The sequence below is a fragment of the Prionailurus bengalensis genome, chromosome C2 (genome assembly GCF_016509475.1).
Source record: "Prionailurus bengalensis isolate Pbe53 chromosome C2, Fcat_Pben_1.1_paternal_pri, whole genome shotgun sequence".
Lineage (NCBI taxonomy): Eukaryota > Metazoa > Chordata > Mammalia > Carnivora > Felidae > Prionailurus > Prionailurus bengalensis.
The window spans coordinates 6,957,903-6,985,862 of record NC_057350.1 but is presented as its reverse complement, the minus strand read 5'-3'; the positions used below and the strand labels follow the sequence as shown (position 1 = coordinate 6,985,862).

Below are 27,960 nucleotides of genomic sequence, written 5' to 3'. Positions count from 1 at the left end.
TCTTGTTTTACAATCAAAAGTCCCCATTACCAAGTTCAAAGAGAATTCCCCAGAAAGAGCACAGCAAAGTATCGGCTATAGTCACAGAAGATCGGATATACAGCCCATAATATAAGTGAGTTTCACGTAAGTGTTTAGACACACATTGTGGTCTGTCATCCACCCCAAAATTATTACCATCCACCCTTAGGACCAAAAAAGCAGATAACGATGTGATTTTACCACCCTGGCATCCACTGCGTGTGGAGGCATAGTGTGAAGAGGTATTTTTAGTGATTTTTAAGGGCAAGCATTCATAAACTCCCAAGTCTGTGCTCCATGTGACTATGACATAGCTCTTGGTCATTCTGCTGCTGTCAAAGTTAAGACTGCGGATCACCGCTGACTCAAACTAACGTCTGTCTGTAAGACATTAAAAAGGGGCCATTTGGAAAGAAGAAGAGGGGAAAGTTTCAGGAGAGCGAGCTTTCCTAAGTAGCCGGTACTCGCTAGGAGTTAAGCATCTCTTAAAGCGCAGACAAACCAGACCAGAAGAATCCACGAGAACGTACCTTTTACATTCCAGATACGGAGCCCAGACGGCCCGGGGGAGGGGCGGAGGGAGCCGCTGGGTTCCCCAGGGCAGCTCCCGGGAGATGCTCACAGAACCACTCGGATCTCCTGCCTCAGATGGAAGGCAGCTCCCTCGTGATGTTCCAGAAGGAAGTACACCAGCCGAAAGTACCAGAACGCCTCCTATGCCTTGAGCCGGAGGTAAGCATTTAAACAAAACGCCTCATCTGTGCGCCTCTGGCACTCGCAGCAACATCCGTTTTCTCGCTGGGCCCTTCCAGAAGGTCAGGGACTGTGCCGCACAGCCTTCCCCGGGCGCAAGAGGGTTATTTGCGGGGCTGCTTCTGGGGAGGAGAACCTCAATGCGACGTGACAGTCTTCCCGAGCCGGGCTGGTTTCACAACACACATTTTCTCCCTTCCTAAGAGTCTGGCTTGTCCCTCGTGTCCTTTTTCCTATTTTCGGGACGGTTGGGTCACTTCTAGTAACTGAGCTTGAGCGGGGCTGTGAGCCCCGGGCGTGGGCGGGCCCTTCCGACTCTGGTCTGCCTCACGGGACACTCACCCTCCGACTCTGAGTCAGTTGCCTTTTCATGGAAATACTATTCAATGATCATTTTCATAAAAATCTGTGCTGGCTCAGTTTTGTTTCTCTTGACGCTGGCCCAAGTGTTTTTCTCTTCTGATTGATTTTTGGGTGAAACTCAGCATGTCTCTTTTGGTTGTTTATTCTCTAATATATTTCCATCTTAACTGGAGGGGAGACATGAGCGTCAGTGGGATCCAGCTGTACCAGATCGGCCACACGGCCTGCAGTTGTACGTCCAAGGGGACGGGGGCGGGGGAGGCTGTCTGCAGAAGCCAGAGGGCTGCTCCTGTCCAGACCCAGAAGTAAAGGCAGGGGCTACCGCGCAAGGGGCCACCGGCCTCTGAGGTCTTGTGTTGCAGCTGGGGTGCTCCGGCAGCCCATCAGGTCTTGTCCACCCTAAGTCTGATAAGCATCCTAGCACCTTCTTGCAAGCAGAAGGAATGTGTGGTCTCCGAGTCTGTGTGTTTAACGGAGCCCTCTGAGAGAAGCAGCGGGAGCTCTTGGGAGGGTTTTGCTTTACCACTGTCCGTTTTCAGGCCGCGCTCTGGGGCAGATGCCCTCCCTTCTCTTAAACAGAATCTTTTTCAAAGCTAAGCATGGGGGGAGGGCGCCTGGGGGGCTCAGACAGTTGAGCATCCGACTTGGGCTCAGGTCACGATCTCGCGGTTCGTGGGTTCGAGCCCCACGTCGGGCTCTGTGCTGACAGCTCGGAGCCTGGAGCCTGCTTTGGATTCTGTGACTCCCTCTCTCTCTCTGCCCCTCTCCTGCTTGCGTTCTCTCTCTCTCTCTCAAAAAAAAAAATGAATATTAAAATTTTTTTTAAAAAAGCTAATCAGTTCTCAGAGGATAAGAAAAGTCTTCCCTCTTCTCACGTGTAAGTACGAATTATACCTGAATATGTGTATACACACACACACACACACACACACACACACATTTAATATATATACCATAAAATTCCTAATGGTGTTAGATTTGCACGTAGGAAAACGGGAGGGGAGGGGAAGGATGTCTGTAAAGACTCCATGTGTAGGGCATCAGTCATGAAAAACAGTGGAAAACACAAATTTAAGCCTAAGGGTAACTACTTCCGAAAGCATCGCTTGGTCTCCATGTGTTTAGCACCAAAGCCTCGTGATAAAAGCCGTCTGCATTTACCCCAATCAGTTTAGGATGTCCCCATCGTTATCTCTAGAAGACGGATGCTCCCCTGATACGCCCTTTAGCCAACGAGTCACACACACATCGCCTCGTGTTCTGGAAGCCGGTGGGTGTCGAGTACAAGACAAAAAAACCCAAAAGAAACCAAAAAAAAAAAAAAAAGGTTAAAAGGAAAGAAATAAAAAGCTAACGGTCTGAGACAAATGAGGCAGATGAGTGTAGTTATTGAAAACCAGCAACCTATTTTTTAAAAAGCCTACCAGCCTCAGATTTCTCAGGACATCTTTTCATTGCATATTATGTAGCCAAGGCAGCAGTCTCTGCCTTCTTGCCTTAGTCTGTTACAAATCTCGCTCATTCCAAAAGGGAAGCATGCATTTCACTTTCTCGAATACATGATATGCAATTCTTATTTCACTGTCTTGGAGCAAAGACTAAAACCTGGTGCTCAATCTTGCTTCCCTTGCCAGGGCAAACGTAACGAATTCCGATCCTCATTTCCACGACTTCTTTCATCTAGGGTGGACCAGAACGCATTCCCAATGTCTCAGGACGCAGCCTGAATTTCCACCACGGCCAGGATGCTGCTGCACATCTTTGACCTAAACCGGTCAAGCCCTTGCCGGAGAAAGAAATGGAGTCGTTTAACTCATAATCTCAGAAGTTAACCCACGCAGGCGGCCCCGCACGCCATAAAAATAACATTGTGGCGACCTCAAAGGGTAACTTACGAAGCACGGACAATAAGTGGAGTGTGCTTTCTGTCCTAAAAATCCCAGACTACGGCGGACTTATGAATAATTTTCAACAATCAGGAAGTCTGCAAAAATCCCCAGTCTTCTAAAGACTGCACGGTGCTCATCAAATCTCCTAAGACCTCTATGTCCTTCCCCACTCTGAGGAGGTCCCTGGACCTGACTCCTAAGGGCCAAAGCCAAAGAACCAGGCACCTGCCTGCAGCAAATCCCCTCCGATTCCCTCTCATTCCCAGACACCAATTTCCATGAAAACCAGACACAGGACAGAAAGCAGAGCAGGATATTCCAAAATCGCTTCAGATCTGCAGCCTGATTTCATTAGACTCGCCGGCTTGTTTCTTTTAGCCCCCGTGCGTGCCCACGGCAGGTGAAATTTCGCTGGCACGGCCACCTCGGACCCCATGCGCTTAAGGGGACCAGGCCAGTGCAGGAGAGGCAGAGATGGGAGGTTCCGGTGCCGAGGGGGAAACGTGTCCGCCAGAGGTCAGCAGGAAGTGGGGGGCACTTAGCAATGCTCACTGTCCTCACTGACCAGCTGTCTCTAGGGCCTGACACTATCATGTCACTGTACCCGCCCCAGCATAAGAAAGGTCTTCAGCCTGGAGGCAAAAACCCCAGGGTTGTCGTCCCCAACCCAAGTCTAACTAACACAGCAGCTTCCAAGAGCACACGTTGGCCATTTCGCACCCACAAACACCCAACCTGAGAAGCTGGTGGGGAACCGTCTGGGGACGGGGGCTACACAGCCCCTCCCTCTGGCTTTCTGTCGCCTTCACCGTGCCACAGCTGACAGCTGAGCCCCCTGGCTGACAATCCCACAGTTAGCAGTCTGTCTCCGAGGTCTCCCCCGGGGACGTGGCAGGGACCCAGCGCAGAAGCGACTGGACGTAAACCTCCCCGGCCAGCCTCAAGGTCTGGTCGCCAGCGGTGACACAGATTTTCCTCCCAGATTTGAAGCACATGTGGCTTGCATCAACGTGGTCTCGCATCCATCCTCTGTTGAGACCACTTGCCTCGCACATTCTCATATTTACACGTTCACTGAACGTAATCCCAAGTGAATTATTTCAGAAGGCTTAATGCGCTTCAGACTTCTCAAATACAATTTAGGCCTTAAATTAAATTTGTAGTCCCGTGGGAAACCAGTAGGTTAGACGCGGCCGACGGCATCCAGGGGACACGCAGGAGCCCCAGAACAGAACTGTGGTTACTTCTAGAAGGATCTCGCCTGGTAGCCGAGGCTCCCCGGTGAACGGAACGGGATTCGACCGCAAAACCGGATTCGGCGTCCAGGTGTGAAAGCAGTGGAACCTACTGGACGCAAGATAAACGTTCTTGCTGCTTTGTGCGTCCCTCGACGGCCCTACCATGAAGCGCCCCAGCGGCCAGAAACGTGTGACGGAACAGACGAGAGCATACAGCCCCGTTCATTCATTTTGAGGTCTGGGTTTTGTTTTTGTTTCTGTTTTTGTTTTTTTTAATAAATCACAACATTCTTTGCCCCTTCTGTTTGGTTGCCCAGTAACTGCGCAGAATTAGGTGTCAGATTTGCGATGGTGATTAGAGTTGAGACCAGCCACACGCATTTTACTTAAAACTGGGTTTGGGGGGGGGGTTGTTTTGTTTTGTTTTGTTGTTTTGTTTTGTTTACAGCAAGCGCTGCCCACTGGGAAAAATCAACCGGAACAAGGAGAGCAAAATTCCCTTATCAGGCACCAGCGATAATGAAAACAAACCATTTACAAGGAAGCACAGACGAGGGGTTTGCTGCAGACGAAGCACTGGAACTGAAAACAAATTTCTTACTCAGGGAAATGTGGAGGAGTAAGAATCTACAGTGAGGAGTTTTTTGTTTCTTTTTTGTTTTTTTTTTTCCTTTGCATAAAAATTAAATTAAATCTGAACACCAAAGCATGCATATGGTAAAGACAGTTATTCAGAGACAGTCGTTCAGTTACTCAGCGATTGAAAGACGCACTACACAGCACACTGACGATGACAAGCAACGAATGAACAACAGGATTGACTCTGTAAGACTTTGCCATGAACTTGAGTGCTCCACAGAGAGGGAGAGGCCTACGTGAGATGAACCTGCTGCTACCAAACTGCAAATTCTTGCCCTCGAAACTTAATTCTGCAACAGTCCACCCCATCGATGTTCTTTCTTTCTCAGGGATCCCGGCACCTCAAGAATGTTACTCTTCAGGGGCGTCTGGGTGGCTCGGTCGGCTGAGTGTTCGACTTCAGCTCAGGTCATGATCTCACGGTCTGTGAGTTTGAGCCCCGTGTCGGGCTCTGTGCTGACAGCTCAGAGCCCGGAGCCTGCTTCGGATTCTGTGTCTCCCTCTCTCTCGGCCCCTAACCCAATCACATTCTGTCTCTCTCTTCAAAAATAAACACTAAAAAAAAAAAAAAATTAAAAAAAAAAGAATGCTATTCTTCAAAATGATAAATTGCATTTTTCTCAAGAAACTGTCCACACGCAAAATAAGAAATTTGTCATCCTACTGGAATTGCCTTTAAACAGGGAATAGTCAGGTAGGATTTTTTTGCTCATGAAGTTGTCAGAGCACAGGATTCCAATCAAGGCAGCACGTACCCATTACCGGGTATGCAAAGTGTCTGCCGGAAGGTAGAGATTTTATTTTGCTCTTTCGAAGAACGAAGTGAGTCAACAGGAAACATTATATATGAATTTTCCCTCCGATTTGAAAAGTGCAAAGTTAGTATTGAATGTGCCACGCTAGCATTAGGTTTTCTGTTGCAATCCTAGCTGGTCCCACAGTGACCTTCCGGGAGATAGCCAAAGGAGATACAAAGTCACAGCATCCTAGTCCAGTGAGTGAGTTATATTACAAATTTCACGGCTGCCGAGTACATTAAACAGGAACTCCTCTTCCCAAGATTCTAAACCTGCGCCATCCACTACGGTGGTCGCTAGCCACGTGTGGCCGCTGAGCCCTCGAAATATGGTCAGTCCGGCCCGAGATGTGCGGTACGTGTAAACTGCACACCGGATTTTGAACATTTACTGTAATAAAAGATAATAACGCAAAACAGCTCACCAATATTTTTATACGCATTGCATTTGAAATGATAATATTTTACACGTTGCATTACAGGAAATCGATTGTTAAAACGAATTTAACCAGTTTCTTTGTCTTTCTTAACTGCTAAAATGTTTAAAACTAGGCATGAGACTTGCACTCGACGTTCTCTGACCAGTGCTGCTCTGACCTCCCACTGACTCAGCCTCTTTGTCACCATGCTCCCTCCTCGTCACTTCTGTCAGCGGGCTCTCTGCTCTGACCAAGGGGATCCCAGACAGCAGAGCCCTTGCAAAGATTCCAGAACCTGTCGCTGCAGGTTCTTACTATCGGTGAGACTCTGGCCTCCGCACTCCCAAGCCTCACTCTGCTCTTCTGGAAAACGGGGACAAGAAAGGCCCTTCCTCCAAAGAGCCACGGCAAGAGTGACCCTCGGTGACACATGCCCCATGCTTCCCCCACCTGGTGCACCCAATGTCAATTACAACCCTCCAAACACCACACTCTTCCTGCCTTTTTGCAACGTTATTTTATCCCCTATTTTAATTGCACACTGGAGGGGGTGCCTGGGTGGCTCAGCCCATTAAGTGTCTGAAGTCAGCTCATGGTTTGTGAGTTCCAGCCCCGCGTCGGGCTCTGTGCTCACAGCTCGGAGCCTGGGGCCTATTTCGGATTCTGTATCTCCCTCTCTCTCTGCTACTTTCCTGCTTGTGTTCTCTCTCTCTCTCTCTCTCTCTCTCTCTCTCTCTCAAAAATAAATATTTTTAAGAAATAACTTCACACTTGGGATATTGAAATAAGCATCTAGATTGGTCCCTCCAGAACCGGGAAGGGTTGGGCAGTTCCTGGGCTACAAGGCCCACCTCCCAAGTAGCACCTCCAACACCCTGAACACCAGCAATGCCTAACACCCCTGCCCCCTGCCCACTGCAGCCTGCAGTCTGTCCCTGCTGAATCAGAGCCAACACACCACCTGGCGGCACGGCACAGCCCCAATGCCTCGCCCTTCGGGAAGCATTCTTGGGTCTTCCTAGGGTATGGTTTAGATCACTCTTTGATCGTATGATTCTTATAATATGGAAAATTTTTATATTCCACCTTGTTCCAAAAAAAAAAAAAAAAAGATTTAAAGTGATCTACAAGGATACATGCAATATAACAAGGTTTTTAAAAACTCAGAAGTAGGGGTGCCTGGGTGGCTCAGTCAGTTAAGTGTCCAACTTTGGCTCAGGTCACGATCTCCCAGTTCGTGAGTTCGAGCCCTGCATGGGGCTCTGTGCTGACCGATCGGAGCCTGGAGCCTGCTTGGGATTCTGTGTCTCCCTCTCTCTCTGCCCCTCTCCCCCCACAAAAAGTAAACATTAAAAAAAAAAAAGCAGTAGTTGCAAAATAAATAGTAGGGATGAGGCTGTAGGAGGAACAAGGGTAAGAGCCCTGCAGGCGGGCTGTGGGGCCGCTTGCCGGAGCTGGGCCAGCCAGCCAAAGGCTCACACGATTTCTCCCGAATCGAAGGCTAAGCGTGAGGTTCTCCCGTGGGTCCGTAGAGATGAGGGCCTGTGCGATGGGATAAGAAGCTTGCCCCGTGTGTTGCCTCGGTGGGGTCTCTGTCACGGCCACCGCTATACCCATCAGAGCGCTTGACGTAGCAGCCCCATGGGGGCCACCACCTCCATCGCTGCACAGCGTGGGGCCCTGGCTCACCATCAAACAGGCCCGGGCTGAGCAGGTGGCAGTCCTGAATGAGGCCCTTTTGTCAGCCTATGAAGTCACCTCCTCTCTAGATCCCGCAGCACGGGCCTTCACCACCCCCCCCGCCCCCTTTCCATATTTCAACGTCCTGACGGTACAACCCGAGGCTTCCCCAGTGCCCCACGCGGCGTCTCGCGCAGACCGTGAGTCAGGAACGCAGCCTGAAAAGGCAGCTCGCCATTCCCTGATACATTTCCCGCACCTGCCGGTCTCTCTTCCTGGACTCGCCTCTCTCTGACCCAGAAGCCCCCTCCTCCGCCGGCGTCCCGAGACCGTCACCACCTGGACGGAAGCCGGCCACGGTCCGACCTCTGCCTGTCAGCGTTCCCTGCGTTCCCGGGCACGCCGCCTGGCCCGCATTCATTTCCGCCTGGGGATGTGTTTCCCGAGGACGCTGCTCTCAGAGTGAGCGCTATTAGCGATTTGGAGTGAAAAGGGCTATCGTTCTGTTTGCCTGCTGTCAATACGATTAGCTGGGAAAAGAATAAATCAGGCGGGTCACTAACTGCCGGAGTCAGACAGGTAGAGAGGTGAGCTTCACGCTGGAATTTTCCGGCTTTCCCCATTAAATGTGCAGTCGTGTTCCGAACCTCTAGAGGTAGCCAGTGCCTTGATCGCCCCTAATCGACCCAGGTCCCCCGTGTCTCTGTGTGGCTGGGGCTCTCATTTAATAGGTGATCCAGAAACCTGGATTGCGAAACACGTTCCCAGGTCGCCTAAAACCCATAAGCAAAACTAAGCATGATTTAATGCTTTGTTTTTGCAAAGAAAAACTTTATGCTGCAGCTACCTGTCGTTCTATACGCGTTCTGATACATGCATACAAATGTAACCCCTTCTCTGCCTCCTGGTAGTTCCCTGTGGGGTCTGCGTACTTACGGGGTGATTCTACTGGCTCAGCTCTGGTTTTACCAGTTCGGTAGGGAGGGTTGGGGAGACACTGTCCTTGGGGGATGTTCTGTTTCATCACCTGTATTTATAAGTAAGTCTTAGAAAACCACAAAACTACATCCAGTTATGTAGTGGGCCGCTTCAGAACTGGTGCTATTTCAGCTATGAAATCCTCTCTCTTTGAGACCTCAAGCGGTAATGGGTATTCTCTTCCTCTGCCTCCAAAGCCGGGACTTTCATTTGGGTCTCAGAGCTCGGAGGAAACACCGGTAAGATGCTGACTTAACCCGCCTTCTCCAGAAAAGACCGGCAACATTCCCTGGATTTGATCTTTATTGTCATGATTTCTATTTCAGAACTCCGCAGTGAAGTAAATTTTACTGCCAGGGTCAAATAGACGAGAAAGTACGTTTCGATCCTGGAGAAGCAAATTTTCCTCTCCTTTTGCTGATTCTGTCGTCTCGCCGCTGTATCTTGCGCTGCAAAACAGAGCCAGCCTTTGCACGAGACGACGAGGTTACATTCTGTGCAATTAGAGACCCAGATTTGTAAATGTGGCAGCAGGCTCACACCGGCTTTGTGAGGTCGGATACGATATTAATGAGAAGGCACTCGAAGTATGAGATGTCAGAACGTTCCTCAGCTGACAGTTTCTTTTCTACACGTTTTTGCCTCGCTTCCTAATAAAAGAAACTTCAGCTTTCTAAGCCGTTTCATTGAAAAGTTTAATATTTGGGGCACTGAGGAGGGCACTTGTTGGGCTGTAGGTAAGCCAAATGGACAACAAAATATATAGAAGTAAATAAACATAAATAAATAAATAAAAGTTTAATATGAAGGGACACCTGGGTGTGTCCAACTCTTGCTTTCAGCTCAGATCATGATCTCACAGTTTGTGAGTTCAAGTCCCAAGTCAGGCTCTATGCTGACAGCAAAGATTCCCTCTCTCTCTCTCTCTCTCTCTCTGCCCCTCCCTGCCTCACTTCCACGCACTCTCAAAATAAATAAACTTGAGAAAAAAAAAGTTTTACATTAAGATCGTAAGCAGAAAATGTTTCCAAACATTTTCTTTTACGAGCATACACTTCCGTCATTATTTATACTCGGCTTAGATCTCTGTAGGCCCACGTAAGGATCCTGAAGTCCTACCCGGTTCACTCCTGGGGTCCTCCCTGCAAGGTGCCCTAGTGGTCCCCTCCCCCTCCCACCAGGCTCCTCATGACAGCTCCTTTCAATCTCCTCTCAGAAGCCTGAGATCCTCATTCCCTCGGCCACAAGCGGAATTCCTGGCCTCAGTGACACTGAATGGGAACGTGACTTCCCCCGCTGCCGACTGCAATCAATTTATTCTGTGAAGGCAACGGGTCGTTAGCAGACATGGTTAAGACCCTGGGTTTCTCTTCCTGTTCCCAAGAGCAACAGAGTCTGAGGTTCATCTTAGCACAGACAGAAAGGTGACGACACCAGCGAACCCATGTCCCCGATGCGGCTGTACCCAAGGTGGTCACGCAGACCTCCCTGCCCGGAACACAGAAAAACGTGCACTCCAATTTTGTCTTTCTTTTACTCTGCAACTTCAGCTAAGTTACTCAGCGCCAAGAATCCACAACCCACACTTCCACTCCGACCCAGAGAAAATGAATCTTCCCACCAGGAACGGAGAGTAACAGAAATCGGGCAACAACAGGACACCAAGCGGGGCTTACCTCCTGTGCTCCCCTGGACCTTAACCGAGAACTAAACACACATCTTCCCTTTTATTTTTTTTTATTTTTTTAATGTTAATTTATTTTCGAGAGAGAGAGAGACAGAGCATGAGCAGGGGAGGGACAGAGAGAGAGGGAGACACAGAATCCGAAGCAGGCTCCAGGCTCAGCTGTCAGCACAGAGCCCGACGCGGGGCTCGAACTCATAAGCTGTTGAGATCATGACCTGAGCCAAAGTCGGACACTTAACCGACTGAGCCACCCAGGTGTCCCTCATCTTGACTCTTAAATTAAGATTTGGGAACCTTTACTGAACTTTTAATTAAGTGAAAATTAGAGTTTCCTGCTATTAAAAAATATCGCCACGCAGCTGTCTGTTTTCTTTCCTAACTCGTTGGACAGATGCTTCCCCCCACCACCACTTCCAGGGGGAATAATTATTGGAATAATATTATTACTAAAAGGAATCCCATATGAGACACCAGCATGTGTGAAAATCTCATTCCCACTAACACAATTCAAAACCAAAGGGTATGTTTTGAAAGGAGGCAGCCACCCATCTCGTTTTTAAAAACCTTTCGACACGCTAGCAGTGTGTCCTAAATCAGATCTCACGTCTCGTCGTCTAGGATTGTAATTTTAAAAAGCGATAAATTAACTCAAAAAGGCTTGTTTTCCACACTTTGAGGATATTTCATTCTCCACACGCAGCCATTTTCAAATAGAAAAGTCACATAACTGGACTTCCTTTGCACACACTTCTGAACGTGCGCTGAGTCAAGGTAACTGAACCCCTTACTTTCATTGTTAAATTACTATTTCTCCTACGCAATCAGGGTCTTCCGGATTATGACATGTTGCCATAAAAATAGAAGAACTTGAAAGTTACTTTAAATCTAAAACGTAGACCCAGAGCTCCATTTTTGGACGCACCCTTTAATTTCTTGGTGCTGTCTACATTTTACTTACACTTAAATTTAGCCAAGTTAATTTTAGACCACCCGCCCTCACTACCTTCGCTAGGTCTGCAATGTTACAAACATGAAGCATTGAATCCTCTCTGCTTTAAATGCTAAAATGTTAGAAATAAAAGGTAAAGTTAAAAGGGGAATCTCCCCCCCCCCCCCCACGCCAGGCTCTTTTGAAGAACTGTTTGGAGGCTAGTCCAGACCCCTGGAAACTCCTGTCATTTATCTACAGAACAAACAGCTTTGAATCAATAAATGTGGGCCGCATACTGACAACGCAAAATGTACAAGTAATTAACTCACGGCTAATACTCAACGCTAAATGTACAAGTAATTAACTCACGCCCAGAAGTGCAAAGAAACACTAGAGAGAGAAGATCATCCAGAGCATCAACAAGCCCTCGTGTGCGAGCAATCACCAGCTACCGCCGTGACTTACAAAGTCCCCCCAAGACCCCCAACTCCCCACACTTCCACAACCAGGTATCGAAAGGACCGGAAGTTGTGTCCGAAACATTTAAACGCTTCTACTGCACGTCGGCTTCTTTTTCTTACAGATGCCGCTCCAGAGTTTTTAATACAGTTTCAAGTTCAAGGTGTAGACCATAAACAAAAGCTGTATTCTGAAGGACTACATCCCCTAGGAAAAGCCCAAGAATCCTTCCACAGAGAGGGGAAAGAACACAGAACCCCCTTTGGCATTCTCCTCCTCACCGGAAAAGCTTGCCTGGGAAGCAAAGGCTGATGAAGCCGGGAGGCGACACAGAGACTTGCAGTTAGAGAGCAATCAACTCCCACCCTACACGGAGCTCCATCAAAAGGCCGGGGTTTCGCTCATGATGACTTGAGTTACCTTGGCCACATCTTGTTTCCCCAGCTCCGTAAGTCTCGTTAGAAACATGCAGGTGTCTTTATGTCAACACCTCCTGAACAGAGTTCTATGAAATCGAAGGCAGCACTGACATTTATTCAACATGACAATGTCTCCCCACCACTCCGTATCATATGACCGACGCCGACCTGCTATCGTTTTTCACTGAGGATAGGAAAAGCCTCCAGGAACATTAGCTCCTCTGTCTTGTGAAGAAATAATTCCCCCTTCTGTTATTTTATGTTCTTGTTTAAGGATAATGAACCGGGAAAAAAAAATCAGAGCGAATATTGATTTTAGGGAAAAAGTTGGAAGTTTTCTATTATCTATTTGCCTATGATACGAGACATGATATATCCCATGCATGCCCATCATGTGTATGACGCTTTACAAAAGCACGTAAGTTAAAAATCCATTTTGACATCTTTGGGAGATGCTTTCCTTCTTACATATATATACATATCTGGCACTCCCCTGGGATCTTAGCCCTTACCACAAATAAAATACTGGATTTTTCTGAGATTAGAAATTCAACAAGCTTTTTCTAGAATACCAAAACAAAACACGGGAAGTGGGGGGAGGACTGCTGATATCCACACGGACACACAGCCCCGTTACATAATCCATTCAACAGTAAACGCTGATTTTCAAAATTTTAGCTGAAGGAGGAACATCGGGTTAAATCCCCAGGCACTCATCGTGAAATCACAGACTCATGTAAAATAATGTATCGCAAGCCTACCCTGAATTTTTTAAACTAAAATGAAGTCATGACAAAGTGTCAGAAAAGAGAAGAAACTGCAATTTTAAGTGTAACTGGAACGACACATTCTGAAACCTATAAATCAAAAGATATAATACCCATTCGCCAGCACCGTGCAATGTCCAAATGAAGCTAGGATTACCAGACCGCAAACGGCATTTGTGATGCGGGTAGCACTCATAAAACCTTTCTTTAGAATTATGAAACTTCACATACTAGCCACAAAGTTTGCATATCTCACCCTGCTTCCACTAGATTTGTCATTTCGATGGTATGATTAGCTCATTCATAATTTGACACCCACTGAAGTAATTTGGTTGGGTTTGTACAGAACTCGTGGTGCCTGGTCTTCCCGGGGGCTGAAGGAGCCCACACGAGCGGCTGCCAGCAGAGCAGGGGTTAACCCCAGGAATGTGACAGTTCTCCGGGTGATAAGGTGATGGGGAGCTGAGGCTGGTCAAGGGCTCTAAACTACTTGGAGACAACCGAAAATCCTCAAAAGTAGTTCCAATGATGAATAAACTCTATGCGCTATGTTATGTCACCCGGGGAAGAATACAATGTTTTTTACTCGCATTGGAAGTTTTTTGAACTGCAGAACCACAGAAACATGTCGAGTGTGAAATCTGTGGCCCATATGAATAAGTTCTTTTGAAGGATAAACGAAATTACCCTTATATCAACGAGTTGCATTAAGTCCACATCTGCATCAAAATTGTTTACCCATTTTCCTGGGCAGTCTGGTCTGCTATTAATAATAGCATTTAAGTTTTAGGCTTAAAAATACTAAAAAAATAAGTCTATAAGTACCTTTTGTAAACCATCTCTATACCAAGGCTATCTGATTAAAAAAAAAAAAAAAAAGAATAGGCCACATTTTTAAACATGCCAAGAACTCCCAATTAAGGTGGCAAATTGTAAGCACGTAAACATAACAGCTGAGGCTGAAGTGTCAGAAGGTGACAAGACAGAGACAGGGACGGGGGAGAAGAAAGAGGCAGAGCCCGGTTTCCCGGGGTTTGGAGCGACGTCGGAGGGAGAGTCCCTGCCTGCAATGACCCAGCGGGGTGACAGCCTAGTCCACATCTGGTCCCCGCTTCCAGCCCACAGTGGACTTCAGTGCAACACCTAACTCCCATCGAGGCAAGAACGAACAGGCTTTTTTTTTTTTTTTGCTCAGTGTCCCAGATGAGGCCCCCGCCGATTTCGGGGTCCCTGCTCCTCTCCGTCCCGCCCGGGCCCCGCGCGCCTTCCCCGGGACCCCGGGCAGCGCAGCGGCGAGCCGTCCCTCCCTGCGTCGCACGCCCCACCTGTCCCCGCGCCGTCGGAAGGGCCGGCCACCCCGCCGCCGCCCGCGCGGGAGCCGGGCAGGGCGCGCGGGGCGCGGGACTTACCGGAGGCGAGCGCCGCCGTCGGGGAGGGCGTGTCCCGCACGTGCGTGTCCGCGCCCGCGTGTGCCCGCGCGCGTGCCTGGCGGTGCGCGCGCGGAGCCGGGCCGCACTGACTCCCGGGGCGCCGACGGGCTCAGCCCATGGTGTGGGCGCCGGCCTCGGGGAGGCTCCGGCTCCCGCCAATCGCCGAGCAGGGAGGCCGCCCCGACGCGCGACCCGCGAGCGGGAGGTGCGCGCCCGGGGGGCGGGGCGCGGGCGCGGGGGCGCGCGTGTCCCCGGGCGCGTGGGGGCGCGCGCGTGGGTCTGCGAGCGCGCGTGTCCGTGCGCGCGCCCGGGGGCCGGGGAGCGCGGCGGCGCGGGCGGGTCTGGTCGCCGCCGGGTTTAGGACGGAGCTGACGGCGGGGGAGGGCGCTGGGGGCGAGGAGGAGGAGGAGGAGGAGGAGCCACAGCCGAGCCCGGGACGGCGTGAGCCGGGCCGGAGACAAACCCGGACGCGCCTCCAGGAGGGGAGACCAGAGGAGTGGGGCGGGGGGAGCCCCAGAGGAGCTTGCTTCTCGAACTCGGGGTCGCTTCTGGTGAGAAGCAGTGGGTTTTTTTCTTGCCCAGCCTCAGCCACGACAGACGTCACATGTAACGAAAGAACCGGTGGCAGCCGTAGAAGTTTGAAACCACCGGCTGCCTTGGGATGCGCATCAGAATCAAGACCACGTCGCCCTCAGACTGGGGACGAAGAGACGCGGTGCCAAGGGGCCTCCGGCTTCAGCGAGACCTGGGGTCGCTACCTGCGCGTCCCCGGAGCCGGAGGCGAGCGCCGGGACGGGCCGGCGGAGGCCGGGGAGCAGCGCGACGCGGGATGCCCAGACACCCGGCCGGACGCGCGGGCGCCGTGACAGCAGCCCTCGTGAGAACAGAATCCAGTCGGCAAAAAACCACTCCCCAACGGGGGAGCCGCGAGGTCCCGCTCCTCGGCCTCTGGGGCACTGTGCTAAGCCCCTCCAGATGTTTTAGTTTATCAGTGAATCGTGACATCAAAATCGCGCTTACCTGAGTGCGTCGTCTCTTCATTCACTGCTGTCCCCGGGGGCCCGTCACCACCATCCCTGCGCTCGCTAGGAACCCATCCCAGAGCGTCCTCTTGCACACTCGCTCCTTTCCGACCAAGTGAAAACTACTCATGTCCCTCCCTCTCCAAACTTTAACAGCCAAGAATTTCAGCAAACAGCCAGCAAGAAGGCTAATTCCCCCCCGCCCCGCCACCACCCCAAGGGATGGGAGGGAATAAGCACTCCTTTAATTTGAAAAATAATAATTAAAACTCCCTCAACTTTTAAGGCCGGGCAACATAATCTATTAATTGGTCGCTATTAACATGCAGTTTTATTGACCATAGCACACAGAAGTCTGATTGTGAAGGAGGAGTGTTTTCAATGAAAGTGGAGTTATTTTAGCTGCAGACGTGTTTACATTTCTGTGGTTTAGTCTATAACTTTCTCTTTTTCTTGCTGCAGAATTCTGCTCCATGAAGCAAAGCCCTTAGCTCCCAGACATTCCAAAAAGTCTGCCAAAATAATAGAAAAAAAGAGAGAGAGAAGAAAAAACACAGAGAGACCCCCAAGTCTGGGTCAGGCTCGGGGTTGTGAGTGGGCATCGGTGAGTATGCCCGCCCCCCCTCCACACTTTCCAGTTTAAAAAAAAAAAAAAGCCTTCAGGGCTCCATTTCCTGTTTGCTGGGGGAAAAAAAAAATGGGTCTAAGCAGCTGAGGTTAGAAATTGCCTTTTCGGGGACCCTTTAGATTCTGAGGGGATCTTTAACCCTAAAGCCGCCAAAATGGACCCATTAATTTGAAAATCTGCCGTTTCAAACCCTCCAAGGAAGTGTTTCTTTTTTAAATGGGCAACTTTCCTGAAACTGCAAATCTATTCTTAGGAAATTTCCTGCACACACACACACACACACACACACACACACACACACACATCATGGTACATGAAATACAAGCCACCTGTCCTTAGGGGGCCAAGACAAGATACCAATAAAAATAAATAGTGAAAACAGAATAAGCTTCTGACAAGAATGCATCCTTTTCTCAAAGAGGTTATGGTACAAAGAACAGAATGCATATTAAAAGGTGCACATTTATAGGGTCATGTCAATTTATACACTCTGTGCTAGAATCATCATTTGCAAATTGGATTGATTCTTTTCAGTTGCTCCCTAGTACCACAGATGACACAATATTGCAGTATTTATGTGGTCTTAAATGTACAACCTGCCTCTCCCTTTAGCTGCCAATTGCAAATTTTGGTTCCCTTTCTCTCTAGCTATTCTCCAAAAATTCCAGATCCAAGAAACCTCACTGTATTTTGAAATCTTCCTCTTAGCCACTAATTTTCAAAACTCACCACAGGGAACCCTTAACATTTAGGGAAGTGCTTTAAAATAAATAGATTTTCTTTTTTTTTTTTTAATTTTTTTTCAACTTTTTTTATTTATTTTTGGGACAGAGAGAGACAGAGCATGAACGGGGGAGGGGCAGAGAGAGAGGGAGACACAGAATCGGAAACAGACTCCAGGCTCCGAGCCATCAGCCCAGAGCCTGACGCGGGGCTCGAACCCACAGACCGCGAGATCGTGACCTGGCTGAAGTCGGACGCTTAACCGACTGCACCACCCAGGCACCCCTAAAATAAATAGATTTTCAACCTGTTCAATGAGATCAGCAGTCCCCTGGGCAATGACTCTACTTTATAACACTACAGTGGGCCAGCAAAGTTCCTCAATCATCCTCACCGGCACTGAATAGTATACTACAGAACAGTGCAGGAAATAGTACTAGGTAAACTAATGGACAAAAGAACATGAAAAAAAATAAAGCACTGTGCTTTAATAGCTGGGAGATCATGAGCTCAATAATCCAAGTTCCCACTGTTGAAACTGAAATCGTGGGTTCAGAAAAACCACAATATTTGAAATAATGTCTCTTCTAGCTCCCCTTTACTACTCTTCGTCCTCTCCCCAAATCTAGACGCTCGCACAGAGAAAGAAAGAGAATTTCTTGGAAAAAATATATTCTGAACCTACTTAAAAATCTGAGATCATTCCTCTGGAAAAATCTGAGAGCCTCAGAACCCTGGAGTTCTGCACTGATCTTATGACATCATGTCCTCCAATTGATTGTATCTTATAGTCTGTAATTAGGAAGTTCTTCCTATTGTCTACTCTAATCTCCACTTACAGCATTGCCTTCAGTATGGTCCATAATCAAGGTCAAAGAGTAGGAAATCTGCATCAACTCGTTAAATCCATTGACTTAGCTTGAGAGGCCAGCAGAAACACATACACTATCTTGCAGGACAGTTAGCAAATATGACAATTGTAACTAAGTTGGGAACATATCATTCAAAAGAAAGGTTTTTAGGGGTGCCTGTGTGGCTCAGTCAGTTAAGCATCCAACTTTGGCCCAGGTCATGATCTCATGGTTCGTGAGTTCGAGCCCTGCATCGGGCTCTGTGCTGACAGCTCAGAGCCTGAAGCCTCTGCTTTGGCTTCTGTGTCTCCCTCTCTGTCTGCTCCTTCCCCACTCATGCTCCGTCTCTCAAAAAATAAATAAACACTACAAAATATTTTTAAATAAAAAAAAATAAAAGAAAGGTCTTTATAAAAACACCACTTGACACATTTCGTAAGAATTAGTAGCTTTAAGTATTTCATACGTGAAACGGTCTTCTTTCCGTATAAAGTTTTGCGGTCAACTTAATTCTTTTTGAAATCCCTTTTATCCAAAAGATGTTTTGGATTAATTTAAGTATTTGTTACTGGATAATGTCAAGCTCTTGTTCAATGAAATGTCCTGCACTGGGTTGTCACACCTGTTAAATATAAGCCTCCTTTTCTTTTGATATTCTGAGCAAGGCCTTAAAAGGTTTACATCCTTCAATATGGAGACTTAATTGCTTTGCTATAATAAAATAATCCCTATAAAATTCAGATTGTGGATATTTCAAAGCTGAGAGAAGGATTGGATTGGAATGTAAAGGTTGCAGTTCAAAAAGCCTTCCACATTTAATATAACATGCATGGGGTTATGAGTTATAAAGTCCCGGTTATCATTTTGTAAGGTCTGGTCTCTGTCGTCCTCACACGGAGCGTCTTTGAGCTTTACTTTATGGCTTAGCAGTTCTCTGTGTGCATGTGTTAAATATGGAAAGGGTAGCATTTCCCTCTGCAGTAAATGCTCACAAGGGAGGAAGTCTCAGATTCTGTTTTAAGAGAGGCACTGGCGTGAGATTGCCTCACTGACACATTCATGTCTTGGTGAGCTCAGATCTGGTGTGAAGCCATTCTTTTTGAATCTTTATTTATTTTTGTGAGAGAGAGAGAGAGAGAGGCAGAGCGCGAGCGGAGGAGGAACAGAGAGAGGGAGACACAGAATCCGAAGCAAGATCCGGGCTCTGAGCTGTCAGCACAGAGCCCGACATGGGACTCGAACTCACAAACCGCGAGATCATGACCTGAGCCAAGGTCGGATGCTTAACTGACTGAGCCACCCAGGCGCCCGGCGGGAAGCCATTCTAAAGGAGAGCCACGCTTGGAGAAAGCAGACATTAAGCGCGCTGGGTGTAAGGACCCTTCAACTTTCACCCAGGCATCCTGAGCCCTTCCCCCACAGCCTCCACTCAATCAACTGGGATTTTTTTTCCACCGTGGAGGTTGGATGGATGGGGGTCTGCCCATTCCATGTTCCACCTTCCCTCTGGGCAACCCAAGACCAGGGAGAGGGGAAGATAAGTGTTGGAACTCCAAAGCTGAGGTTCTAGACTTAGTAGCACCCCTGGGTCCCCCTACCACCATTGTCATTTCATCCCCCGACCTCTACCGCCCATCATCAGTGAGCAGCAAAGAACGAAGGTGCACATTCTCTGGGGAGAGCCCTCAGCCTACGACAAAAGTATTTCAAGGGGCTCCTGGGTGGCTCAGTCGGTTAATCATCCACCTCTTGGTTTCAGTTCAGGTCATAATCTCACAGTCCGAGGATTCGAGCCCCACGTCGGGCTCTGCGCTAACAATGCAGAACCTGCTTGGGATTCTCTGTCCTCTCTCTGCCCCTCACCTGCTTGTGCTCCGACTCTGACTCTCTCTCTTTCTCTCTCTCTCTCAAATAAATAAATAAACTTTAAAGAAAAAGTATTTCTAGTGTGTTTTATCAGCAGCTGCTAAGTCTGTTTTCTGTGTTCTTTCCCCCTTTCAGACAAACTAGCTTCATGCAACACTCTTACCCTCTGAAGCACTTTTTCAATCTCTGTCAGATATAGTTTAAGCATTCTGGGCACACAGCCGTTCTCCGTAACACATGGTGACCACGAACTGCTCCGTAAAATTGCATAATGCGTAATTCCCATCAGCTTGCAAGATGCGCAAAATACGTTGATAGGAAACACATTGTGCATCTGTCCGTGGGCTCTGGTGACAGAGGTTCCACAAAGCGGATCGGGAGAGCATATTTGTATTTTTTAAGATGGAATTACATAGAACACATCGGGAGATCTGCCCCAGCTCCTTGGACGATTATGCTTAGGCAATTTGCGCTTGAGCTTCATGCCCTATGACACTAAATCTATCAATGAACAACGTTCTTGTCATGTATGTTTCCGTCCGCTTGATTACTCACGAGTGCAGAAATAGTTGCATTTTTGGAAAACTGAGACCATTTTTTTTCTCAGTGATTTTTTGGAGCGATAAAGGTGCCCGTGTGACGGTGCATCAGGGCAAATAAAATCAGTATTTTAAGTGACTTTCTTCTGTATCTTAGAATAGTAAACCATCATCTTAGGATTATGAATGACCTGATGTAATTTTAATGTGTGGAAAGTCTATTTCAGAGATCGTGGGCAGACATTTGTTGAGGAATGTGTAAGCACAGGAATTCAGCTCTTACCAGCCCTATGACCCTGGGCAAGTCACAGCTTCTGGACTCAAGCCTCCATTTTCTCATCTATTAACCGGGGCTATCGGAATGGGTGACCTCAAATAGGCTCAACCCAAGACCTCCCCGAGGAGAACTGGGGTTTTTCGTCTTCATATCCCTACTTCTCGGCCTAGCGGTTGACGGATTTGTTGGGGGCACCTGTGGAAGGTATACCTCTCGCCCAGAAGGCCTAATGCGCACACCCCTTGCTTCCTTCTCATGCACCCAAGCCCGAAGAGGAGCGCCCTCTTGGGATGGGTTCCCCTACCTTTGGGTCCTACGTCAACCTGGTGTTGGGTGGAACCTGCAGAACGTCCAGCGGTGACCTGGGCACTTCCTCTAAATCAGAATCACCTGCAGCTTCAAAAACAATGACGTCATCTCAGGGTGCCTGGGTGGCTCAGTCGGTTAAGCATCTGATTTCAGCTCAGGTCATGATCTCGCGGTCCGTGAGTTCGAGCCCCCCACTGGAGCCTGCTTCTGATTCTGTGTCTCCCTCTCTCTCTGCCCCTCCCCTGCTCGTGCTCTGTCTCTCTCACTCTCAAAAAATGAATAAATGTTAAAAAAATTTTTTTAAATAATGACATCATCTGGATCCCACCTCAGAGGGAGTAAATCAGAAACTCAGGGGCCGGGGGCCTAGGGCACTGGCACTACACAAGTGCCATATGTTTGAAACTCCCCAGGTGGTTGGAGTGGACCTCCAGGGTTGAGGATCACAGTTATTGAAATTACAGTCATGAAACGAATAAGGAAGGAAGTCCAGAATCTTACCTAGTGAGATGACTCTAGAAAATGCACTTTAAAGACGAACCCCATCTCCCAAAACAGCTGCATGGCCAGAGTGGCCTCTTTCTGTGTTTGGTGTTCTCATTCAGTCATAAAACCCTGGGATCTTGGAATTTCTTCCTCATTTTGCCCCCATTTTCTTGGAACATCCTTCCCCTCTTCACGGGGTCTGCCATTTACAAAGCTCTTACAGGAATGTTTATCATGCAGGTGACATCAGTCACCTTGTGCAGTGTGACGAGGCCTGACACACTCCAAGTTCCAAGGGCTCCAAAGTGAGTCAAGACTCAAACTCAGATCTTAGGAGTTTTCACTGTGTGGCCACTTGTCATCCTTCCTTATTCAAGATCTCCTTCTAGATCCTTCCTCACCAGCCCTGACCCTAAGTTAACTCCAGCCCCTAACTTAAGCGTTCCCACCACTGGGACAGCACCCATGTGTCTCAACTACATCATGCACACGTTGGAGCTCAATAAGAAGTATTCAGTAAGAATTGATCTCTGGACCCTGCCCCTCACTTGCCCTGTAGCTAAGTAGTTACCATGAGCCATATTGACTCACCACAGGTCCCATGTATACCCCTTTGTTGATTTCCAGGGTCCAGGCCTCTCAGGGTTTTATAACCTCGCATCTGGCCCCCGGGGCTGTCTCCTGACTACCCACCTGCCCCTTAGCACAATCTTCCCCAAAGGGTCCTTACCCCATCACACTACAGCTGGCTTCAGAGGCCTCCGGGAGTACCTCTTGCTATTGGGTAGACTCTGGATGCACTGGTAGGCACCACGGGAGACCGTGAACACCACCAACACACTCTGCCGAGGGCAAGCTCCTCACCAGCAGATGGTCTTGGCTGCCTGGAGGAGGAGGGAAGATTAAGGCTTGTTACAGAAGAAACTCAAGGTGAAGATCCTGGCATAGATCCTGACACGCAGAGTAGGATTCTGGAGCAGGAAAGCGTTCCCTTCTCGAAGAAGCCAACCTCTGGGTTTGCAGGCTGGGTGCACAATGGGGTGGAGTCAAACCTGCCGAGGCAGTTGCTGGACAGTGGGTTCCGCCAACACAGGCTTCATCTACAGACACCAGCAGGTGAGTGGTAATCAAGGGGATAAGGGGCCCTCCCCGGAGACCCCTTAGGGTCTGTGTCTGAGGATGCTGCGTCTGAGAACCCTGTCTCTTCTTGGAGCTGCTACTGTTCCGGGTGTGGTTCCTGGATGGGTACCAGTCTGTGAAATTGGTTACTAGTCAGGATGAGAAAAGTTCAGAAATTGAGACTGAGCGTACAGAAACTCCTAAAGAGATCTGACCGAGTAATTTTATGTCTGCTCCATCTAATAATAAAAACTTGACCTTGGAATGTGTAGGTCTTCTTTTATTCCATTTTTCCTAGTGACCTGTTTTTCTTATGTTTTATCAAATACCTATAAAGCACGTACTGGACGGGCTTTAAAAATGAAATGAAAATGGCGCTTCAGCACAGAAAGTTTTGAGAAATGCTGCCACGGACCACACCAATTCCACATCCCCGGACACCCTTTGGAGAAGACACACAGAGTGCTACCGAGTGCTTTATCCAGGGGGACCTAGCCCTGCCTAAGAGACTGTTTAATTGGTTGGATCAGACTACAAGATCTAAGCCAAACTTGCCCATAAAGCTAATATTTTCCCTGCTAACCAGCAGGTGGGGCATATGAAGAAGCCCAGAGTCACTCAAAAAAATCACCTTTCTCTGAACTTGTGAGCTGTGGTATGAATTAGGATTCATAACTCCTTTTCAGGGGTATTTGGGTCTCTCACAGTCTGGGTCCAGGTTTTCTTTCTTTCTTTCTTTCTTTCTTTCTTTCTTTCTTTCTATTTCAGAAAGAGAGAGGGAGCACAAGCAGGGGAGAGGGGCAGAAGGGATAAAGAGAGACAGAGAGATGGAGAATCTTAAGGAGGCTCCACACTCATCACCGAGCCCGATGCAGAGCTTGATCCCATGACCCTGGGATTGTGACCTGAGCCACAATCAAAAGTCGGATGCTCAACTGACCGAGCCCCCCAGGCGCCCCCAGGTTTTCATTCTAATTTAACACCCACCCTCTTCTTACCCAAACCCCCCATACCCGCAGGGCTCTCTCCCACTGCTTTCTTACTGGATAGCCTATCACCTTCATGTTTGTAGCATGGAGCACAGGGTCGGAAAGATAATCTTTCTTAACAAATGTCTATTGATTTATTGGCCTTTGGAGTCCCATCTTAAGTGTCAGGTGGCACTATCTGAGACCCAGCTCGCCTCCTGGTACCTAAATATGATAACGTCGCTGAGGCCCTGCCCTGGACCCCATTGGCCATCTCTGAGTTTACCCCTCTGTTGCGGTGGACCATTCCCTCACATGCCAGCAACTTCCGTCTCCAGCATCTCTAGATGCTCTGCAGAAGGCGCTCTCTCTCTCTCTCTCTCTCTCTCTCTGGGTCATCAGAGCTTGCTCAGCCCATGAGCAACGTGGCCTAGAAGTGCTGGGGATTACATCGAAGTGTGAGTCTTAACCAATGAGAGAGACAACATGGTGGTCAATGACCCAGCTCTCCACCCCCGAAGGGCACCACTCTGAAGTAAGTCCTATAAGGTTCCTTAGTGGGTTTCCATGGGGTTGAGCCTGGACTACCCCCAGAGTAGTAACCAGCTCCAGAATATTCTCTTTAGAGGATTGCCCCTTCCCTCATCCCTGTTCCCCACCCCCTCACTCTTACTTCCCGGAATCACTTTCCGGTTAAACTACCTGAACCCAACAACTTGTCTCAAGTTTGCTTTGGCTGAGAACCAAACAAAGACACAACAGTGGGCCAGGTGGTGTCCAGGTGCACTCCGACCCTTACCCTGCCAGCCTTGACCTTGGGCCTGATCCTGGAGTGGACCAAGGGCCAGGTGATATAGCTGGCATGAAGCTTTAGGACCCAGAATGAGTAGCTCCTCTGTGGGGGCCTCGCCCTCTTGGAACCTGACGGTCGAGGTAAGCTCTTATTGTCTAAAAGTACCCAAAGCATTTTTGTCCAAGAAGACCTCATCCTCCCCACCAACCACAAGGCCGATGGGACACCATCCGAGCTCTGTTCTCCCTTTCTCCTTTGTAACTCCTTAGTAGCCCCCTCAAACCCAGAAGGGCAGAAAGAGGTGGAACCAAAGAGTTGGCAATCAGGCTAAAATGCACGTGGCATGGCCCCACATCCCACGGTGACGTGACTATAAGGCCGGTGGCATTGGCCAAAGCGAGCCCTCACCCAGCACCGAGCACCACACTCGCAGAGGGACTGCTGAGCCGTGAGCACGCAGGCGCACGCCGCCAGTGGGAGGCAGAGGGAAGGTGAAGGCATCGCACAGAGGGTCAGTTGGTGCCAGGATGCTCTGCTCCCCTTCCAGAGCACCCCCTCCATCACGGAACTCGGCACACGAGGCCGGTTGCATTTGTCTGTCTCTGCCAGCCTGCACATTGCCCGACAGTTGGTTTGGTCCCATTTATCTGAAGGCTCTGAGAACCTGGCGCATGGGAGAGAGTGAATAAATGCTTTTTAAATTGTGTTGAAAGGAATTAAATTGAGTCTGCTTTGGTTTGGATTAAAATACACTGGAGCTAAAAAACAGCATAATGCAGTTCGTATGAGTTGTTCTCTCGCTAGATAAGTGATCGAGAGGGAGAGACAGAAAGATAGACGGGTAGATAAATAGATAGATTTCATATGTATTTATGCGTAAACACACCCACACCCACACCCACACAGGTCTGAGTTCAGGCAGACCGATCTGGGTTCATTCCATCACTCAGTCAGGTCCAGGGTCCTGTTGATATATAACAATGTTCAACAGAGGATTCCAGATCATCATCAGGGAAAGAGAACCCCAGAGCCCGGAGCCTCACAGCCCAGTTCCAAAGCAAAAAAAAAAAAAAAAAAAGACAGAAAGGAAAAAAAAAAGCGTTCAGCTCTAAGGAGTGGTTTTCCTCTGCATATTGTTTCTGGGCCCACAGACGAATGCCAAATTGCTAACGAATACACAGACTTAGCTTTGCCATTTTCTCTTGGCAATTAAGACGAAAGTTGCATACCTTTCGTGATGTCCTCTCCCCAGAAGGAGCCGCTGCAGCTTTGCATTGCCCCCAGTAATGTCCCCCTTCGTGCCCCCCTCCCCCTGCGGCTGCTGAAGGGACCGAGCTCCCTTTCATGAGTCCCAACAGAGCCGTGTCAACCCCCTAACCCCGCTGCGGGCCACAGTGCCCAGACCAGACCACTTCTGGTGAACCTGCTGTCTGTTTCTATGGGGTCTATCACCAAAGTCGTAACATTCTTTCGCTACCAAAGTCACTGGGCTTTTTTTTTTTTAATCCGTGGAAATGATCCCAGTTTAAGGAGGAACGAAATGCAACATTCAGCCAAATACAACTTTTGAATAATTTAAATGAGAGCTACTTAAGTCTTCTGGAAACAACTCGCGCCCTGTGTTCTCTGATGTGAACAGAAAAAAAAAAAAATTACGCACCCATGTGCAGAATTTAAGCCCGTGCAGATGGTATGTTTTGCACCATGGACTGATGTTACTGCGTTGGCAGGAACGTTCTTACGACTGGCTCAGCAGAGGGTTTCCACGCCCGCAAGTTTGGCAACCCAGGCTTTGGGTTTTCGCTGAGCTATAGTACGGTTAAGACCATCCTCATCAGATTTTCCTAGGTTTTTGTTGCTCCCCATTGCAAATAGATACATGGGGGACTGAGCCACAGTCAGGAACCAGGTGTCTCAGTGCTTCTGTGGCCAAGATGTCTTCCCGCTTCCAGAAGGATTTGTGATGGTCATCTGACAGGTAAAGACAGAGTGGAGCATTGGGAAATTTTCTAAAGAAAAATAAAAGCTCAATCGAGCCACCGCAGAGCCATCTCCTTTCCCCCGGGGCCGCGAGCACGGCCCGGCCTGAAGACACACAGAACCAGAGGACTCGCTTTCTACGCACTGTGACGCTCTGGGTGGATATAAAGGAGCGATTATTACCAAGCCCTGTGGAAACGTCACTCAAATGGAGCCAGGGGGACAGAAGGGAGGCTGGAAGGGGGGCCCTGCCCCTCCATGTCAATTACGGGAAGGTTCCACAGTTGCAGACCCAACAGAAGAGTGTCTACAGGAGAGAGGCATCCACGGCGGGCCCGGCGGGGAAAGATGTGCGTCTCCTGTGTAAGCGATCGACCGCCCTTGCCGTTCGACCAAGGGTAAAACCATCAGCACCAAGAACGCTTGCTTTTCTCCACCGGACTGAGTTCCAAACAACCCAACTCCCTCCCTCTTCTCTGTAAAAGAATATTTTTTTCCTTTGTTTGGCTTTTGCCATAGCTTGAATGTCCCAAATCGCAATTCTCTGTTATCCCCAAGTAAACTCATCTTTGCCGCTGAAATAACTGGCTGTTTTATTTTTAAGGCTACAGGCACCCGCAGCTTACGCTGCCCTGCGCTTGGTGCAGCGAGGGGTACAAAGACGTTAAACTCAAAGTTCCCGATTTTCCCTGTGCCTACTTCTTTGTAAAAAAAAAAAAAGTTGGGGCGCCTGGGTGGCGCAGTCGGTTAAGCGTCCGACTTCAGCCAGGTCACGATCTCACGCTCCGTGAGTTTGAGCCCCGCGTCAGGCTCTGGGCTGATGGCTCAGAGCCTGGAGCCTGTTTCCGATTCTGTGTCTCCCTCTCTCTGCCCCTCCCCCGTTCATGCTCTGTCTCTCTCTGTCCCAAAAATAAATAAATGTTGAAAAAAAAAAATTAAAAAAAAAAATTAAAAAAAAAAAAAGTTGGGGCGCCTGGGTGGCTCAGTGGGTTAAGCGTCCGACTCTTGATTTCGGCTCAGGCCATGACCTCACAGTTTCATGAGCTCGAGGCCCATGTCGGGCTCTGTGCTGACAGTGCAAAAGCCTGCTTGGGATTCTCTCTCTCCCTCTCTCTCCGCCCCTCCCCTGCTCATCCTTTCTCTCTCTCTCTCTCTCTCTCTCTCTCTCAAAATAAATAAACTTAAAAAAAAAAAAGTTAAGACATCTGCATAAGAATCTACAAAAAGGACATCAGATAAGGGCTAGAGAGGTAGAGCAGAGCATCTCCGAAGAGCAAAGTTGCAGGCAGTCTCTTCAGACCTCAGGCACCAAAATGGGCTTCCTGCAAGTGGTTCCAACTGGTTTGCTGCCCTTGTGTTCCCTTCACTCTACGGATAGTGGATTAGGTACCAGCTAGAGACATACACACTCTTCTGCGCACTCAGCACGCATGCGTGGAGCACCTGGTGTATACAGCATGCCAAGCACTGAGGGGGAAAAGGTCACATGACTTCGGGCTCCCAGGAGCTCACTATCTGCCGGCAACAAGAGCGGTGCAGTCACATCCTCGCAGAGGACCCCGGTAAGTGTAATGAGGGGGGAAGCGATCAGTGCACGACACTCACTCCCGCACACCCAGACGCGATACAGAGGTAAAGGTGATTTCATCTGTTGGGCAGAACTACGTAACTTTAGGTAGACTCGAATTCTATCCGTCTAGGAAGCGAGATGTAGATGTCGCAGCAAAACTGCAGTGAGACAGATGGCTCTCATCGACCCAAACGTTATCAGTAAGGTCACCGTGCGAACGAGCAGGATAAAACTCAGAAACAAATATTGGAATACAAATTTCAAAAATGAAAGTCGAACCCCATATTGGAAGCATTAATTATTATCCTAATCAGATAACATCCAAAGAAACTAATTTAAATTTGGAGTAAAAGAATAAAA

At 48.7% G+C, this 27,960-nt stretch overlaps 1 protein-coding gene and 1 long non-coding RNA gene across 7 annotated transcripts in view; one reads left to right on the top strand and one right to left on the bottom strand.

Moving 5' to 3' along the window:
- ERG (ETS transcription factor ERG) overlaps positions 1–15,574 on the bottom strand; it is a 265,741-nt gene extending 250,167 nt beyond the window's left edge. For 3 of the 5 annotated variants that reach the window (XM_043593595.1, XM_043593596.1, XM_043593597.1), the window contains exon 1: positions 552–655. The gene's annotated coding sequence lies outside the window, so the exon portion shown is untranslated. Of the gene's footprint in view, positions 1–551; positions 972–15,489 lie in introns of those variants that run through there. The other 2 variants (XM_043593593.1, XM_043593592.1) reach the window with 2 other exon arrangements.
- Positions 641–17,910, top strand: LOC122491169. Of its 2 annotated transcripts, XR_006299293.1 has the most exons (3): positions 641–753; positions 2,822–5,292; positions 17,888–17,910. It is a non-coding gene; the product is annotated as an uncharacterized LOC122491169 (long non-coding RNA). The 2 variants fall into 2 exon arrangements; XR_006299292.1 differs by lacking the exon at positions 17,888–17,910 and having other exon boundaries at positions 2,822–7,237.
- The last annotated feature ends 10,050 nt before the right edge of the window (positions 17,911–27,960 follow it).